This window comes from Miniopterus natalensis, chromosome 12 (assembly GCF_054644295.1).
Source record: "Miniopterus natalensis isolate mMinNat1 chromosome 12, mMinNat1.hap1, whole genome shotgun sequence".
In the NCBI taxonomy this organism is placed as follows: Eukaryota; Metazoa; Chordata; class Mammalia; order Chiroptera; family Miniopteridae; genus Miniopterus; species Miniopterus natalensis.
The window spans coordinates 27,023,592-27,043,387 of record NC_142092.1 but is presented as its reverse complement, the minus strand read 5'-3'; the positions used below and the strand labels follow the sequence as shown (position 1 = coordinate 27,043,387).

The following is a 19,796-nucleotide window of genomic DNA, read 5'->3' as shown; positions in this document are numbered from 1 at the left end:
AATCAATCTTTACACAGTAATATAAGGGCATTCAAAATCAAATACAAATCAAATGTTTGAAATGTCTTGACTGAAATTCCTTGAATAGAATGCAAAAAGAGAGTAGTATTTAGTGTCTTGCTAGGCACAACGGAGTCCTTGGGCAGCTCAGACATCACTTGGAAGCCTATAGAAATCCAGATTCTTGAGCCTATTGCAGACCTACTGAATTAGAATATGCATTTTAACATGACAGCCAGATGATTCCTAGGCACATTAAGGTTTGGAAAGCAGTAATATAATACGCAGTAAAACTCAACTTTTTTCCTTCAACATTTTCTCTTCTCTGAATAATATCTCACACAGCATCCCAAACAGTTGTTCATTCCTTTTTTATTCAAACCCTTCATAAACTTTCCTTAGATCTCCAAACTTTTTGTTACCCTCCTTCTAAACCCCTCCCACTCTGGCCAGCTCTTAGCTATATAAGGTCACTCTTTCTTAACTTCTTTCTTATTGCAGTTGAATGAGAGAGAGAAATGCTAATACCTTCGTCAACCTACTCTAAACAAGAAAACTCTCACGGAAGTAAGTCTCCTTATAAGTCTGATGATGTGAAGAGGCCATGAAAATACCAGTTTCCAATATAGTAAACACACAAATATGTTGAGTTTATTCTTCCAAGACAGAGATTAAAGGGCCCCAACATCCCCCAAAATGAATTAGATTGATGCAAATGACACCCACTCATCTTAGTTTTTAATGAATAATCATAATAACCCAAAGGAATTATGTTAGTTAAGCCACAAATTAGTTTTCTTCTTTTGCTTCTTGTAAGAATAATAGAGAAAAAACAAAAATCATTTGTGCCAGTAAGTACTGGGCATTTCACTATCAATGTAAACACTATAAAATATCTCTTGCAACTACTTAAACTGTAACTAACAACAAAATATTACTTTTCTAATTGATAGAGATTTTGATTGAGAGTTTGAATAAGTGAAACATCTGTGAAAACAAACACCTTTGTTGACATAATCAGGTTGAAAACTAAATTCTCTTTTTTAAAATTAAAAAAGAAAAGAAACAAAATACCCTAAAATGCCATATAGATTGCATAAAAGTCTTTCCTCCCCTCTCCCTCCCTCCCTCCCTCCCTCCCTCCCTCCCTCCCTCCCTCCCTCCCTCCCTCCCTTCCTTCCTTCCTTCCTTCCTTCCTTCCTTCCTTCCTTCCTTCCTTCCTTCCTTCCTTCCTTCCTTCCTTCCATACATTTCAGCATATATTTTATTACTTCTATTATTATGATTTTCCACAATATTTAACAATGTGGTTTCTTCTCCCATATGAAAAATTACCCAATAGAAGTCCCCCAAAGGAGGGGACCACAGCACATTCATAACAAGTAAACTGTCTTCAAATTTCTGCTTCCCAATATGATAATTCAATTAAGATAAAGTTGAATTTAATCATCTATGAAATTAGAAAGTGAAAATCAGCCTGGATGTACATCATGACCATGATTGCTAACACCTCTACAAAATGAGGGGAGCAAAGAGAAACATTTGCTTCCTCTTGCTAAACTTCTAAACAACTTTAAATTACTTAAAAAGATGCTGTGCTGCCTTTGATGGTGTGACCATGTGGGTGTTTTCTCAGGGTCATCCCTGGGCAAGCAGATGGTGCATGTGACATGGAGAACTTTTGGAAAACAGTGGCTCTTCCTAGACTCCTGGTGAATATGTACAAGAGACTTGCTAATTTTCAATTTTGGCTCAGTTCAGAAAGACGAAAGAAAAAGAAAAAAAGAAAGAAAAAAGGAAAGAGTTACATCCCTGGAAAAACTGAAGCCTACTTTAAGACATGCCTGACTTTCAGTCCATTTAAGTGTTCACATTTTTATAGGTTTTGCAGGCAACATAAATCCTATCAAATCTTAGAAGGAAACAACATCCTATGCAGATTTGAGAAGAGAAAAACAAAACTCACCACAATTGTCCAGCTAATTGACAGGCACCATCATCTGAAACAGCAAAAAATGTTATTTTGATATTTTAATCAGACAATCACTGAAAACGTTCAAATTGTCTTTAAACACATTTTGTGAATATATCTACAGAAGCAAAATTAAATAAGCAATAAAAATACCTTGTTTTATCTCAACGATTTAGTTATTTTAAATGAAAGTGCTTCATGCCCACCATGTTAGATTCAAATTAGACAACTGGTTGTTTATTTCAAAATCTTTTAGATATGCATACTGGCATATGCATATATTATACCAATATTTTCTTCCAATGCTGAAGTCTATAAAGCAGGCAGAAATACAGAGCCACTGTTGGTCCTGGCATGAACACAACTGTGAAATACTTATCCTAATATACAGTTCTGATGATGCCATGTAAATCACCTACTGAGTTCAAAAATTCTTTCTCTCGTCTATACAAAAAAAGCTAAAGTATTTTGCATAGTGTTCAGTGGCTTCAGTCAGCTGCTTCTATTCTACCTTTCTAAGATTATCTTCTATAATTTTCCAATGCATCCTCATTCAACCTTTCAAATTTATCTCCAACTGTTTTCTCTTATGCCCTACACTCACAACATATCTTAAACACACACACTCTCTCTCTTTTAAAAGAACTTTATTGATTTTAGAGAGAGAAACAGAGAGGGAGAGAGAGAAACGTCCATTGGTTGCCTTCCGTACTTGCCCAACCAGGGATTGAAACTGCAACCTCAGTATGTGCCCTGACGGGGAATGAAACCCGCCACCTTTTGGGGTATTGGATGACTCCCTAACCAACTAAGCCTCACTGACCCTGGCCCACATTCTCTTTTTTAAACAATATTTTGGTTAACCCTTTTTTCTCTGCCTTAATTTCCTTTCTACCCATTCCTTAGGGCCAGATCAATTAACATCTCCTCAATGAAACCATCTTGATATCCAGAGAAGGAATTACTCTTTTCTTTCTAGATGTCCCCACCATATTTTGTACCTCTACTACACTACTCATCAGATTCTATCCTATAGACATGAGTTTTTATGCCTTGACCCTGTTCATTTTTGCCTATGAAGGAGACTGCCTGCTATGCCTTTGGCATGGGAGATGTCCAAAAGATACTGGTTGAGCTCAAGGGATCAATGCATTTAATGTAGAGATAATGTGTTTTGTACATTTTCTTTATGTTCATCTACCATCTTTTAAGTCTAAGAGAACAGCATAGTTGAATCACACCTGTTTCTGCTAAATAAAGCTAGAAGTTTAAAGAAATAGTAATATCCATTATGAATGAAACATTTTTGGTTTCATGAATAATAAATTAAAGAACTGAAGTGGAAAATGTCTTCTGTTGATAATTAACTTTTTAGGCAAGTTCTTAAAATATTTTTGTATCATATGGGGATACTTTTTTTTAGATTTAAGTTTTTGGGGTTTTTTTGTTTGTTTTGTAGGCTTGAATGTTGCATGGAAAGATGCAACTTACTGGATCTCTATTAGTAGAGCATGTGTTTGAAATTCTTGTTTTGAAGAAAAGTGACATGTTTGCCTTGAACCATTAACACGGTCACCCCAGCAAGAGGGGAGTTAGCAGCATGATCTTAGAACAAGAGAATCTATCTTCTTATATGAATAAAATTATAACTGCCTTGGCAATTTTGTACTCCCAGCCAAGTTAACTATGTCAGATCAGACTCTGCCAATATGAAGTATGCAGGTGTGTTATACACTCACATCTCATCCTCAATTCTCTTTCTGGGCCCACAATCACTTTAGGCTTAAAATTTTTTCTCAGATGACTGTGAATTGGGAATAGATATATTCATCCATTTTATTTAGTACTTTCTTAACATTTTCATGTAACATATTAAATATTAAGAGATATTATTATTCAGTTAAATAATATTTTAAATAACAGCTATAATGATTTTAATATGGATATTGAAGATAAAAGTCATGTTTCTTAAATTGGTGAGAGGGAGAACTTTATTAGATTCCTTGTACCTAAACCAAGAATGTGATATTTCAACCTTTAGCCTCTTGGATTATGTGTTCTTCATTCCAGGCCCTATACTTCTCACAGGAAAAACATGAATCTACCACACAATTAAGAAAAATACAACTTGTAAAACATTTTGATTCAGTGATTCCCTTAAAGGAGAATGATAGTAATTTAACATGCGTTGATAGTCTTGAGTCTACAATGAGGTCATTGATGGACACTTTCTTCTACAAATATCAAAGTTCCCGAAGTGGTTTAATAACAGTAATCAGCTATCTTTATGGAAACATCTGTTGAAATATTAGTAAAATTGGATTAATTTTTGATGTAATTATTAGTACCTGACAATTATCTATACATGACTTTGAGTTTTCTTAAAAAAGAGTGAGGACTTTACATACTAATTTGCTGGGGCTGGAACTGGCATATGAGGAAACAAAACAGTCGTGTGGCAAGCACCCTGGAATTTGTCACTGTACGTGAGTGCCAGAGGTAATGCATATATAGCTGGGCCAGGGATTTCGGGGATGTGTGACTTCCAAATGGTAGTGTCCTCTTTTCACTCAATAGGCAACCAATATGTAACAAAGATATTCCAATTAGAGAAATGTTAAGCAGGGACATGTTCTGGGGACATTTAAATGGAGTTTTACTTGCATGTGATTGGAATTGCCAAAGAACAGGACTAGTCAAACCCTCTAGTTCTAGTAAATCGTATTTTCAATGATTTATAATTTCTAACATGTTCCATGTTCATCCATCTAATTCACTATCTTGATCAATCCAAATTTTCTTCTTTTTTTTTGCCAAATATTTTTTTCATTCCTTTTTCTTCTTTTGCATTTTAATTAGGTTCTGAGAATGGCATCCATAAAATATGGAAATCCTACCATATAAAACATATAACTTATTCAATGGATAACTAAAGGACTGAGAGAAAAGAAAGAAGATTCTATCAAAAACTTTGATCAGGAGAATCTGTTTATCTTCTCCTAAAAGCTTTGATTTAGATGTGACAACATTGCCCTTTTTTACACAGCTAGGCTTCAGTTTGCTACTCAGCTTTCTAAAACTAAACAATGCATTATTCAGGAATACATATGGCGAAACTAAAGAAAAGATTAATGGAGAAACCAAGATAGTGGTTATTTGTGGATGGTGAGGAAGGAAAGTATTTTGGAGCTGAGCAATTAGGGGGTCTTTTTAGATATGGCAGGTTCTATTCTTAACTTGAGTGGTAAACACACCAATTTTTATTATTTTATTTTTGTTCTTTAAATGATATTTATATGTTTTATAAAGTCTTATGTATGATTCATTAAACATACAATCACAGCAAAAAACAAACAAACAAAAAAACTTTGAAGCTTTAGCCCTGGATGGTGTGGCACAACGTGGTTGGTAACATCTGTTTTTCTCTCTCCTTCTCCCTTCCTCTGTCTTTAAAAATCATAAAAATATTAAAAACAAAACAAAACAAAAGAAAAAGTTTGGAGCTTTATTTTGATTCCAGAGATGCTGGCACAAGTGTGGAAATGGAGTCATCCCAAATAAAATGATTTATGGATAGCACATGCACTTACAAAAATCTTCTCTTCAAAGTTTTCTGAGGACCTTTCATATGCAAATTGTTCACATAGCAGTTACAATTAGCCATTCACCTCCTTGTATCTGACCATTAATTTGCATAAAGGGTGTCAATTTTCTATTAAAGAATCATGGTGTTTGAATGCAGGAACAGAATACTAAATTGGATATCACTCTGTTATAATTTTTTTAGAAAATAAAGTGAAGAAGAAATTAAATATGTATTATTGCCTTCTTTGTATATCTGTACTAGGCAGGTGGTAGGAATAAGCCAGCTATTTCCATATTTACCTGTAGAACCTATTATGGAAATAATTATAAAAAACAAATGCAAATAGGTACCGACTCTCAGCATAGAAAATTATTTTAGCAATGACATGCTCGAGTTCTTATAATTTCATTGAAATACATACATGCATATATAATATATATGTTTCATATACATCTCTCTTTTGTCCTCACACACACATGCACACACACATACACATGTACAGATACAGATATATACAGAGTGGTCAGAGGAATTCTCTTCTTTTCTAATTTTATCAGATTTCTCTTTCTTTTCTTAATACCAAAACTTCTTTTCTCATATCAGTCATGAGCAAATCCAGGGCTCGGGCTGAAGTAGCAGAAGATGAATGGTATAGGGAAAGAAAATGAAAATGAAAGAGAATTGGTATGACTGAGCCTAAGTATATATAGTCCATAAAATGTGCCATCCCAGAATACTTTCTTTGTAAAAAACACACAAATAAATGGAAGGCTAAACATGAGGTCTTACTCTTTTTTTCCTGAACAAAACTCTGACTTCAGTCATAGATAGTTGTAGTCCTTTATCTTTACTTACAGAGCTAAAATAAAGGCACAAATTAAAGTAGCTCCATTTCAGTCAAAAAGATGCATCAATATTATAAACGAACAACAATCTCATTATATTTTTTTTGAAAAATGGGACAAAACATAATAACTATTCTTTGAAATTCAAAACTGAAAGAAATATATTAAGAGAATTTTCAATGACCAAAGCTGAAGCAAAAGTAGAAATGACTAATATGGATTTACTGATCTTTCGGATCTCTGTGATGTTTATTGACCTAAGCTTAGAGTCTTGGGATTTCAGGGACAAGAATTTAAAAGCTTCTCCTGAAAATATTACACAAGCTTGGGTTTTGATTGATACTATTGACAAGTTCAAGAAAATTCCAAAGAGAATATTTAACAAAAAAACATTTCTGGGTTTATACCCTCTGGAAGAATGGACCCTCAACAAAGCCCATTTAGAAATTACAAATATAAAGCCCTGCTAAACAGGAGCTCAAGTCCATGAGGAAATCTTGAGTGAGAGTCAGTATAATGATCGAAGAGCAAGATTAGAGACAGCGAAACAGACATATAATGGTAAACACAGATTACAAAATAATTGTTTGAAATTACTAAGAATAAAAGATGGGAGAGAAAGTATTTAAAAGAAATAAGATGTTATAAAAAGAACAAGATAGTTTTCAATGAGTACCATTTATAATTTTTAAAATAAAAATATAATCATTGGAACTACCTAAATAAACAGATATACTAAACAGACTAAAGAAAAAATTAACAAGTATATAGAAGAGAAAAAACTATCCATATTGTCAGAGAAACAAAGAGGAAAACAGTAACAAGAGAGGGCACGTGATACCTAAATAATGAGTGAGATAATCCAACATTTGTCTAGTAGGATCCAGAAAGAGAATGGGAAGAAGTGATCCTAAAAGAGTAACACATAAAAAAGGTTCAGGAACTGTGATATCACAGGTGTAAGTTATGATATGTACCTATATATCTATATAAATCTATTGCCTCTCTCTCTGCTTATGTTTCTCTCCAGGAAGCTAAATAAATCTCAAACAAGATAAGTAGTAATTAAATATACTTCACAAACATAAGCACAAACTTAAAAATAGCTAAAAGACAAAATAGGTATTTAAACTGAAGCAAATTAGATTTACAGCAAATTTTTCAACAATAGCAAAAGATGTAAGAGAAGAATCATAACTCAGAAGTAAGAGAAAATAACTGTGTTTACAGTTTTATATTAATAGCTGTTATTACCTATCTATATGCTAATTTATTAACAAAGGTTAAAAATATTTTTTCAGACAAAAAAACAACACTTATTTCTACCACATACTTCTACTGAGAGTAATCTAAAGAATATAATTTAGGAAAAAGGAACTGAATTCAGAAAAAATAAATGTAAGAAATATTGGTGAGTAAAGAAACTGATATAAATAGATAAATCTAAAAAAATCACTGAAATCATTTTTATGTAGCCGTTGGCATGATGTTTTTCCTTTGGCTTTTCTCTCTCTTGGGATAATTTTTAATTTGCTAACACATTGTAAACACTAAAGCTTTGCATATTTTTTGCATGTTTAATCTGTCCTAAAATATAGCAAATTTGTCCTTTAATTTTGCTAGTATTTTTCTTGTACATTAAAAATATATTCTTTGGATAACTTTGCTCTGGAATATGAAGTATTAATGTAAAATTTACCTTTGCACTCTGTTTATAGGAGTGAAATATATTGAGAAGATTGAAAAGCTAAAGTAGGATTTGAAGGAGAATGTTCACATGCCTAAGAAGAGACATTTTTGAAATATATTACAATTATCCTCTGAAAAGTACCATTGCTTTGATTTGGGGGTAGGAACAGCCCAAATCAGCCCTTTTGTTGTTCTCTTATTCTGAAATAGAAGCCTTAGAACATGAAACAAAGTAAACATTGAGCTGTGGTTCTACTCAATGAAGTAGATAAATTGAATGACTAGAAGTCGGAGATGGGGGGAGAGAGCTCTGTGGTAGAAAATGTGAGCCTTTTAATTAATACTAAAAAAATTCTAATTCTATACAACAAGAAAATCATTAGTAAATAAATTAATAGTTTTCAAATATATACATTCCTGGTATCCCATATTCCTGGGCTTGTCCATGGCCCATTTCTTCAGTTTCCCCATATTAGAGCTGTAGAATCTGGTCTCTTGGTGCGAGTTCGAGGAAGTGCTACAAATACGTAAATATCCCACCTGGAATTTCTGTCTGCTCTTCATGCCCATTTCCCCAGTACGTTCCCCACAATTAACATGTACCTCCCCTCTAACTGCAAAGTCTGTCCCTTTCACCCCTCACTTCCCTGACTTCTACTCAAGGGCAAATGTTCTGGTAAATACAATGTTTATTCCCACTGAGTTCATTTCAGGTTCTTGGCACAGCCTCTGTTCTACTGTGAATAAACCCGATTTTTCTCCAAAGTTCTATTTTTAACTAAAACGAAAACTTCAACTGACAACACTCACTGGTTTTTCCAGTGGAGGTCCCCCTCCACCACCTCCACAACTCTAAGATGGTAAGAGAAGGGGGAGAGTGTGATGTCCTCTTGAGTGTTCGATACCGTGCCCAGCAGTAAGGGGATTAAAGCAAGTCTATGAGGCTGGAAGCAGGTAACAGAATTGAAAGAGAGGTTTGGGTATAAGAGAGACTTTGTCAAAGCTGAACACCTGAGAAAGGCGTCCACGAGGAAGGAGAATGATTATACGCAAGTTTTTGGGGAGATAAGGTGGAAAAGGGTGGAGGCACATGGCGCTGATAACCCATCTGGTGTGAATTCTTTCCTATTCCGAGCGCCCCCGTTATTCAGGTGCTCCCTTTCTTACGTCTGTTGCAGAGGAAGCCTTAGGCCACTCTGACATCTATCAAGCCTATGACTGCAAAGTCTCGATTAACGTGCCTTGATTTTGAAAACCTTTAATGATTGAAAATACTTTCTCCTTTTAACGCTTTTCCTTATTGCCTGCCAAAGCAAAGGTATTTTTCTGCTGCTTCTCTATTTCAATGCTAAAATCTTGAGCTCCGGTGCTAGAAAGATTAGATTTGAATCAAGACTTTGCCACTAGCTAACTGGGTGCTCTTGAAAAAAATTAGCAAATTACTTAACATCTGTGGACCTAAGTTTTCACCAATGCAGATGATATTTATTTCATAATTATTTGTGTGTGTTGGATAAGCTCAGCACAGAGTCAGCTTGGAGTAGCGTAATGAACTCCGCACAATGCCTTCCCTCAACCAGCCACTGCCCCTTCCCCTCTTCCTTCTTCCAGTTATTATTTCTAACAGGTCTCCAGGATCTCTTCTACCCTTTTTTTAACCCCTCTCCCTCCCCAGTCAGAAAACAAGAATTGGCCAAGATCTGGGATTCATCTTGTTCCTACTCTGTCAGCCTGTTCTTTGGCAATCCTATCCACTGCCACACTACCGTTTCCAAAGACAAGCCTTCACATGGCACACGGCTCTCACCAAAACTTCTTTCCTAATTTTATTTTCAACCTTTGCGGGGGCTTCTCTGTCTGGATGTCCAGCTGCTGCCTCCGAGTCACCTTACGTGTGAGTCGATGTTCCACCCAGTGTGCAGCGTCCCCCTCGGTTTGCCCTCCCGCTGTCCCCCTGCCACACTCCGGCTGATCTGCAGCCCCCCTGGACATCGCTCTCCCTTTCGTGCCCCTTCCACAATTAACTAGCTTCGAGCTCTTCCTTAATCTCTGCTCTCTCTCCTTTCTGTCCTCACCACCATGGTTTTGGCTCAAGCCCTCATGACCTGACTTCAAACACCAAGATTAACTTGTCTGTTTCTGAAATTTAAATAAATAAATCAGAGGCCATATCTGAGTCTGTGTCTGGCTTTTTCTGCTCAAAATTATGTTTGTGAGGATCAACCACGATAATGTATATGGGGATGGTCTGTTTATTTCCACTGCTGTGTGGGATTCCGGCATGCGAATACACAATGACTTACTCATCCAGTCTACTGTTGATGAAATTTAGGCTGTTTCCACTTTACAGTGATTATGAATAATGATTCTATAAATACGCTTGCACATTTGTGGTGATACACAAATAGTTTTGTTGGATATATACACGCAAAGAAGGCACAAGCATCAAATACACAGAGAATACATCTTCATCTGAGTAAGAGTGGTAACCTCTGGGGGGTGGTATATAAGGAAAATGTTGCTTTATCCTAAGGTTTCTACAATAAAAACAAAATTTGCAAGCTGGTTTACTACAGTTATTTAGAATATGAGTTCTAATATTAAAAAGCCTGATTCAAACTCTAGTGCCACGAACTATCCCCTTTTATTTTACTTACATTTTATGAATTTTATTATTATTTATTTTAAATTAGTGTTGCTGAGGCTCAGTTTCTTCTTTTTCTCATCTGTAAAATTAAGGAACCAGAGTATCTCCTTCATAGGACTGTTGCAAGGAATAAGTTCCCTATTACATGTAAATTCAGTTTAGTTTCTGGCAAAACCCAACCACTCACTCAATACATCTTTGTTTGAACTATATTATTTTATTTATGATAAGAGAACACTGTTTTCCCTCACATAATTTTTGTCTTGCAAAATTTGGGTGACTATATGGGCAAAAGTATAGTATAACAATTTAAAAACTAGAGGAATCAGAAGCATGTTTAATGTTTATTGACATTACAAGCACAGAGTGGCAAACTACCTGTTGGATAAACTACCTGGAGGTGGGGTTGTAAATCTGTGAACTGAAGCCACCAGAGTGACACTTGCAGAAGAGAGAAGAAAAATATAGGGGCTTTACGGTATCAGTGTATTCACTGAATCATTACCAAGGCTTCTCATATTTCTATTTTTGTTTTTTAACATTCATATGTGCAAATTGGGTATCACTTTCTTAAAATTTTGGATCACTTGGGGACTATACTCAACTGAACCAGAAAAATCTCAAACAAATAAAAAAGCATTTAAAAAAATCACAAGAATGACAAGCACTTTTTCTAACCCATATAGCTCATCTATGATCCTAAAATGCATGTGTTGTGTTTATGAATGTGTTTTTACTGAGAGTCATACCTGCAATGCAATCCTTTGTTCAGAGACTTAGAATATTATAATAAAATGAAAACTTACCACTGTCAATTTGGGGATGCATTTCAATTAAGAAAAAGAAAACAAAAGAATAATTTTCATCAGCTTCTACTTATTTTTTTAGTAAATGCTGTGACAAAATGTAAAAAGCAAAATGGTATATTAAGAAGCATTATATTAAGGAAAAACAGATTCAGGGGTTTAGAAAAAGCCCAGTTTGAAAATCAACACCACTGTTTGCTAATATTTGACTTTGGGTTTGTTTTCTCAACTGTAGAAAAAGGTGATTGTGAGTATTAAAGAAAACAATGAACATAAAACACCCTCACACTGTCTGACACAAAATGGGTTTTCAGTAACAGTATGTTTTTTGCCCCTTGCGATTCTATTATTAATGTTATTCTAATTAGTAGAAATTTATCTTTTTTGTCATTTTTTGTCTGACTCACTAGAGACTTTTTTATATCACTCAATATATCACAAAATTTATTAAGGCCTTTTAAATCAATTTTTATCAAGAAGTAGGAGACTACAATTTGCTTGACCAAAATTTAGACACAGTTATTATTATAGCTTTTCTGAAATGTGTCTTTTCTCCACTCCAGAATGTTCCTACCTGACAAGGATACATGTGCATTATTCTTATATTAGGCTGTCAGATTTTAATACTCACACTAAACTTAGTCCACAGTATTTCTATAACATCAGGATTATTCTACCTATAATAGTATTTCATATATCTGTCTATTCCTGCCTTAGATCATCATCAAGTACGATAATCTACAATAGGAGTTTCTAATTTATAAGGCATCATTCAACTCATCGCATGTGACTTTAGGCCATTTTTAATTCATCTGAATGTTGTATTATAGTATGAGCTTCTCCAAATCTGGAACTGTATGCCTGGGCCACAATTTGCAGCATGGCCCACTAAGCTCATGTGGACATCCTTCACCAATTCAAATATGTGGCAATGCTGAATTAACTAGACTTTTTTTAGAAGCCAGAGAATTCATGTAAAACTAATTCAAGACCAGTAACTTCACGTGAGTTAATGGAAGCAGATTTTTAAAAGATCTGAAAGGAGACTACCACAACTAAGAGCACATAAAACTTCTATAGAAAAAGACTTTTCACTGAAGATGAACTCACAATATAAAAATTATAAACCACAAGAGTATAAAAGAAGAGAAGGAAAGAACCAGCAGATACAGAAAGCAGAAATATTGACATTCCAAGAAATAATAGTAAAGCCCAGGCAGGAATGATTACTTTCCAATCCTAATAGAGTCCCAGGGAAGCAGTTGATTTTCAAGTTAACTGGATGACTGGCTTTCAAAGATTTTATTCCATATATAAACTCATACTTCAGGGGGAAAAATGATAAGTTTTCAAATATTTTATTTTCAGCATGTGTGACATAGTTAAAATAAAGAGGAAAACCTTCTGCTTAATTTGGTTCCAAATCAAATATTTTATTCAAATATATGTGAAATGATTGAAAGGTAATGTTTTGGTCTCACTGACTACCATATTTTGCTACCTGCAGGAGGAACATATTAAAATGTAAATAACTCACTTTAAAAAATCTGTTGTCAAACATGCTAGTGAGGTAATACAACACAATGAAAATTGCAGCAAGGTTCACTAGGCGGCCTTATACAAATTCAGTAAGTGCTCAATTTCTTTAAAGACTGCATCAGTTGTTTAGATAAATGAAGTGGGCTTCTAGGCCAGAGGTTACTGGCATAAATCAGTATGCTGAAATATGCAGTCAGCCCTTATGGTATTTCAGTAATGGGTGCTTGAAATGCAGTACACAGCTTCACCATAAATCACAGGCAGAAATTATATTAAAAGAAAGCTCTGTGATTTGAACTATGAAATCAATGGAAATGTACAACAAAAATAACATTTAGATATATATGTCAAAAGAAAAATAATTTGTGTCATTGCCATTCATAATTCATATTTTTTGTTTCCTATGCCCAGTTTAAGCTGTTTTTTCCCTATGTGTTCCTTTTCTGGCACAAACTTTAATGCCCACAAACACTGTACACTGGGAAGAAATCCACGTGTGATACTTATTAAAAATGTAAGAAGAGCCCAGCTGGTGTGGCTCAGCGGTTGAGCATGGAACTATGATCTAGGTGGTGGAGGTTCAATTCCCAGTCAGGGCACATGCCCGGGTTGCGGGTTGGGTCCCCAGCAAGGGGAGTGCAGGAGGCAGCTGATCAATGACTCTCTCATCACTGATGTTTCTCTCTCTCTCTCTCTCCTTCTCCCTTCTCCTCTCTGAAATCAATAAAAATATATTCTTTTAAAAATGTAAGAAGAACAAAATTTTAGAATAGCTAGAATCTGAATAAGAAAATCTTCAACTTGCTAGGAAGGTATTTGGGGATGGGAGATAAAAACTGCTTTTAGGAAAAAACAGTATGGATGGAGGCTTATGTGATGAGGTCAAATAAATGCAGACTCATATCCACTCATCCGCACAACCTCCCCAACATGCACATGCATGTGTGCGGGCTCACGCACACACACACACTCAAACACACTCAGTCACACAATATATTTACCACTGGATATCAGAGAATGAACAACTAATTCTGAGGAGGGGATGCTGAAGGAAGTTTCCTGACGTAAGTGGGGCCTTGGTAGGATCATGAAGGAAGGAATTTTAAGAGATAGCAAGAAAATCAGAAAGCATTTTGTGCAGAAATTACTGTAGATACAGGAATGAATGTTATCTCAGGGAATAAAATACCTAAAGTCATCTACTGTGTACAATAAACAGGAAACAGAGAGAGGAAAAAATAGACCCCCCCTTCTTTCCATCTTCTCTCTCTCCCTTGCTCCCTCCTTTCTCCCTTCTTTCTTTCCTCCTGCAAATAATTACTAAGCCCCTACTACAAGGTTCTGGGGATATAGCTATGAAGGAAACTTTGTTGCTACCCTTCAAGAGCCAGAGTGGTTTGACAAAAACAAACCAGAAAACAACTTAAACCAATTATTAGAGTCCAATGTGACAAACTTCTCTTGTACTGTGGCACGGGAAGAAAGGGCTTTGACCACAGATAGCTGCAAGCATATACTGGGAAAGGTAGGACCAAGTGAGGAAGAGACTGGGTAAGGTAGGACCTAAAGGCCAGGTAGAGCAGTTGAGAGGTGACAGGGCGGGAGGAAAACAGGAAGCTTTAAGGACTGTTCACAGAAAAGACACCATAGAACAATTATAATTATAGTTCATTGGAGTACACACACACACACACATTCACTATTCTAGGCTTGAGCATTTATAAATTTGATACTATTGTCTATTAAAACTATCACTGCCACACATCATGGACCCTCCCCCCAAATTCATGCTTGCATACATGCGCATGTACATCCACATAAGAAACATGCCTAGCAGAGTTCTGTGACCACAATCGTGCTATGAGCAGAAGCTTCTGTGATGAACTGACTGAATAATGTTCAGTGACCTGAATTGGGGGTTAGAATATGCGTAGGTGCGTGCAGCCTTAATCAGATGAAAAGTAGGCCAAATACATGCCTGTCCTTTCTTTCTCCACAGCTGAGAAGCCTTGTGTGTGTGTGTGTGTGTGTGGTGTATGTGACTATAAAAATAAATATACCATTAACCTAAAAAAGAGATGAACCATAAGGTGGATGTCTATCAACATAGACATGTAAGGGATTAAAAATTAAACTCCAGACAGAAATATTTGTTCCTTTTCAATTCCTGATAATGCATTAGGACACACAGTAAAGGCCCTGAGGATACATGGCATTGCCTGTCCTTTCCATGATAATCAGGGCAGGGGTGCAAACAAAGACTTTTGTCTCATAGAATTGTGCCTTCTAAATTAAAACCCCAATTCAAAATAATTCCTAAGCTAGCAAAAGTATTCTCTTTTTTATGGTTGGAAGCATTTTCTGTGGGTTTGTGTAGAAATAATCTCCGTGAATATCATCATCAATGTCTAGAACTGTCTAAACAAAAGCAGCCAAATTACGCTTTTTCTCTAAGGCGTGGTGTGGTATCATACAATGCTACTCATTGTGTGGGTACTACTGAGATCTTTAGACCTGGAGTGGAAATGGCCTGTTGCTAACTCTTCTAAGATGAGAGTGTGAGCATCTTACATCGCCAAGTGGAAAGGGAGCATTTGCCTCTGACACCAGAGGAAGGGAGTGAAGCAGGTGCCGTCCATTCCCTGTGGAGGGGTAAATGGTGAGAGGGCCTGCATATGAGACTGGCGATGCTTCTTTTAATATTTTAAATTAAACAAGAAATTCACAACACAAAGAATTTTAACACCATGCAGAAATAGAACCCTACGTAATTAAAAGTGCATGTTTGAAAAGGTTTTCTAGGCAAGAAAATAAAATACTAAATTTTTAATGAGTTGATGACCCTACAGGTAAAGGGATACATGAAATCACTTAGAGTAGCGATTTGCAAACTTTTTCATCTCATCGCACACATATACTGTTACTAAAATTCTGCGGCACAGCAAAAAATATATATTTTTGCCATTCTAACAACAAAAACAGGTATAGTTTTGATTCATTCACACCAGACAGCTATTGTTGTGTTGGCTGTTGTCCTTTTTTTATTTGACAATCTAAGGGAAAAGAGGTGCATGTCCCTGACTAAATAGGCAGATATGCATGTTTTAAAAATTCTTGCAGCACCCCGATTGAAAATTGCTAACTTAGAGCAAGAGCCATTTTACAGGCGAAGAAACTGAAGCCAAGAGAAGGTAAGTAAACTATAAAAGGGGCACATAGTGAATCCATAGCTACCAACCACTAATTAGTGTTCTTTCTGCTATACCTTGGTATCCTTAAAAGCAAATAGTACAGGGAAGAGGAGATTATACCGCCAAATTTCAGATACAATTCAATTTTACCCCTAAATCATGCCAATACTACTAGTTTCTTTTAATTTGTTATTTGTTTTTTGGGGGGGGGGGCAGAATTATCTAGAATTAATTTCTGTTTTATAAGTAGAAATTTTACCCACTTTTGTATCTTAATGAATATGCCTTTTTTCATATTAAACAAATCCATTTTTCTCTAAATTTAATATTTGTGGCTTTGTACAGGGAACAAGCATCATATGATATCACCCAGCATCTCAACTACCCTGGCCCATTGCAGTCAATGATTAATTTAATGTGTATATGGCTTCCTATCTCTTCACTTTGTACTGCCAAGAACACAGCTGCTTTGGCTGCCCTCCTGGAATTCAATCCTCACAGGTCTGGGTATACAGACTCTCATTTCCCTAATGTAATTATTACTATTTCCACCCATCCCCTTCTCTAGTCATCTCCCTTTCACATTTCCCACAGTCTTGTGTCACTCTCATTGGGGACCCTATCACATCCTGGTCACCCCAGGAAGACAACCGCTGTTACTCCATCAAATCTAACATCCACCCCCCAATTTATCTTCATCCACACCCATCTACACCCTCGTAAATATCATTTTTCTTACATTTATTCCTCTCAGAGAACCTCACAGACTTCTCTGTTATGTGCTACCTCCAAAATAGTATCCATATTTTGCCCCATATCTTCAAGTTTTAATAACAAGACAAACAAACGGATGGGTTCTGATAGAGAAATGGGTCAGCAGTCTCTGGGAGCATTTCTGCACTCTCTCAAGACTTGATGAACATAGCACCTAAGTCAGAGAAATGAACTCATTAGGGATATTTCAGAAGGGGAAAGACCAGTGGAGGGATATGGTTTTGGCAGTGGGGCTCAGCAATGCCCTACCAATGATCAGATACCCCATCTGGATGTAGGGCTGGCAATTTCGTTCAGCCATTAATGATAAGGAAGGTCATTTTTAGCAAACATGTTATAAAATGCTTGGAAGCATTTGATTTTAGTTCATGTTTATCTTGTTGCATATTTATCTTAAAAAATATTTGCAGAAATAAAATGAAACAGAACCTTATTATAGTGGACTATGCTGTCATAATTTTAGTTATGACAAAGTTATGCATCCCTCTCTAAAAAAAACAAAAAAAAGAAAAGAAATTTTCCCAGATATAAACTTCCTGTTCAGATAAAGACAACAACTCGACACCAAAAAACCCCCAAACGATCCAATTAAAAAATGGGCAGAGGACCTGAACAGACATTTCTCCCAAGAAGACACACAAATGGCCAATACAGATAGAAAAGATGCTTAACTTCACCAGCTATTAGGGAAATGCAAATCAAAACTATAATGAGATACCACGTCACACCTGTTAGAATGGCTATTATTGACAATACACGCAATAACAAGTGTTGGAGAAGCTGTGGAGAAAAGGAACCCTCATTCATTGCTGGTGGGAATGTAAACTGGTACAGCCACTATGGAAAAGAGTATGGAAGGTCCTCCAAAAATTAAGAATAGAGTTACCGTATGACCCAGCAACCCCTCCCCTGGGTATCTACCCGAAAATTTTGAAAACATTTATTCTCAAAGGCATATGCACTCCTATGTTTATTGCAGCACTTTTCATGGTGGCCAGGACATGGAAACAACCAGAGTGTCCTTCGATAGAGGACTGGAGAAAGAAGACATGGTATGTATATACAATGGATTACTACTCAGTCATAAGAAAAGAAGAAATACTGCCATTTGTGACAAAATGGATATCATGCAAAGCAAAATAAGTGAGACAGAAAAAATTAAGAGCCATATGATTTCCCTCATATGTGGGATATAAAACTGAAAGCAACAAATGAACAAACAAGATAAACAAACGAGCAAAAACTCATAGACACAGACAACAATATGGTGGTTACCAGAGGGAAGGGGGTTGGGGTGGGTAGTAAAGTGTAAAGGGGCTCAAATATATGGTCACAGAAGACGCTTTGACTTTGGGTGGTGGGCACACAATAGAATATGAATGTCATGTATCACAGAAAGTTACACTTGAAACCTGTATAATGCTATTAACCAATATCACCCCAATACATTTAAGAAAAAACAAAAACTATATGGTCGTATTACCTATTTGTTTTCTAATTGAAATTTGGTTGTAATCTTGTGTCTGTCCTTTTTTCACACTTGTGACCTTAGTCAATGTATTTAGTTTCTTTAAGCTTTGATTTTTTTATTTGTAAAATGGGGAGAGTAGGGGGAGGATATCTGCCTCTAAGATTACGGGAGTTAAATTAGACAACATTTTGAAAGTACTTAAGCACTCTGTCTGGCACAAGATGGTCACTTGACAAATGACAGGTTTTATTATATTTTAGTTATGACTTTGTCCTTTACAAGTAATAATATAATCACTAATATCAATTTGAATTTGCAATTCAGGAGTCTAATACACATTTATTAAACTAAAAAAAGAGAATTTCCGGGGAAAGAACAGAATTTTCCCTTAAAACACCCTTTCCCCCCCCCTGCTTTAGAAATGGTTATTGCATAGCCCTATTGAGAATTCACCTCCTATTATTTAAAACAAGGTTTGATTGGATTCAAACCATCTTCTGACATCTTTTCAAAGGACAATCCAAACTCTTCAATTATCTTTTTCAAACACATCAGGAAAACTATTTTGAGTGCCTGAAAGGCCATAATTCTTTTTCCCTAAAGTTCTGAATTCCATCTGATGAAGTTATTACACTTGGTGGAGTAGCACCATGTCACAGAAACAATAGCTTAAATTAACCTCTTATTGCCTTCAGTCAGGTTCTTTCTTTTCCTTCATAAAAGTTAATTTAATGCTTTTGAAAGAAGCAAGATTGGCAAGAATGGAGAATTAAGGTCTTTACTCACAAAATAGGTACTGACTAGAATGAATAGCAATCTTCTTAAAATTGTTGGCTATTACAGAATCTCAAATACATTTAGAGAAGGACTGCCTTAGGGAGTGGTGGTAATTGAGTCTTCCTGGGCCATTCAGTCCATGGACACATCCCAGGATGATAATTAAAATCATTTAGCATGGTGGGTGTTGGTTTTTAATTTTTTATTTTTTTTAAATCACTGTATTCATATCTTGGATACATCATATAGCAGAGATTGAAACCACTGCATGAAATTACATGGAGGAAAGGTATTGGCCAGGACAATTGCCCTCAAAGGTTTTAAAACATGAAATTCCTACCTAAAGCCATTCTTGTATGCAATAAATACTTATTAGAGAGTTACCTCCTGTCAATTTTTTGTCCCCTCTAGGCACTGGGGATAACCAGGTATGATCACTGCTTCCCTGGAGTTTAGTGGAAAGGGGGCAAATGTGAAACAAAAGAACACATGAACATTT

The 19,796-nt window shown here is 35.8% G+C and overlaps 1 long non-coding RNA gene across 1 annotated transcript in view; it reads right to left on the bottom strand.

Annotated features, from left to right (window-relative positions):
• Nucleotides 1-1,742: 1,742 nt before the first annotated feature.
• Nucleotides 1,743-19,796, bottom strand: part of LOC107545512 (uncharacterized) — a 475,896-nt gene continuing 457,842 nt past the window's right edge. The window contains exon 6 of the long non-coding RNA XR_001604041.2: nt 1,743-2,000. This is a non-coding gene — a long non-coding RNA (uncharacterized LOC107545512). The remainder of the gene's footprint in view (nt 2,001-19,796) is intronic.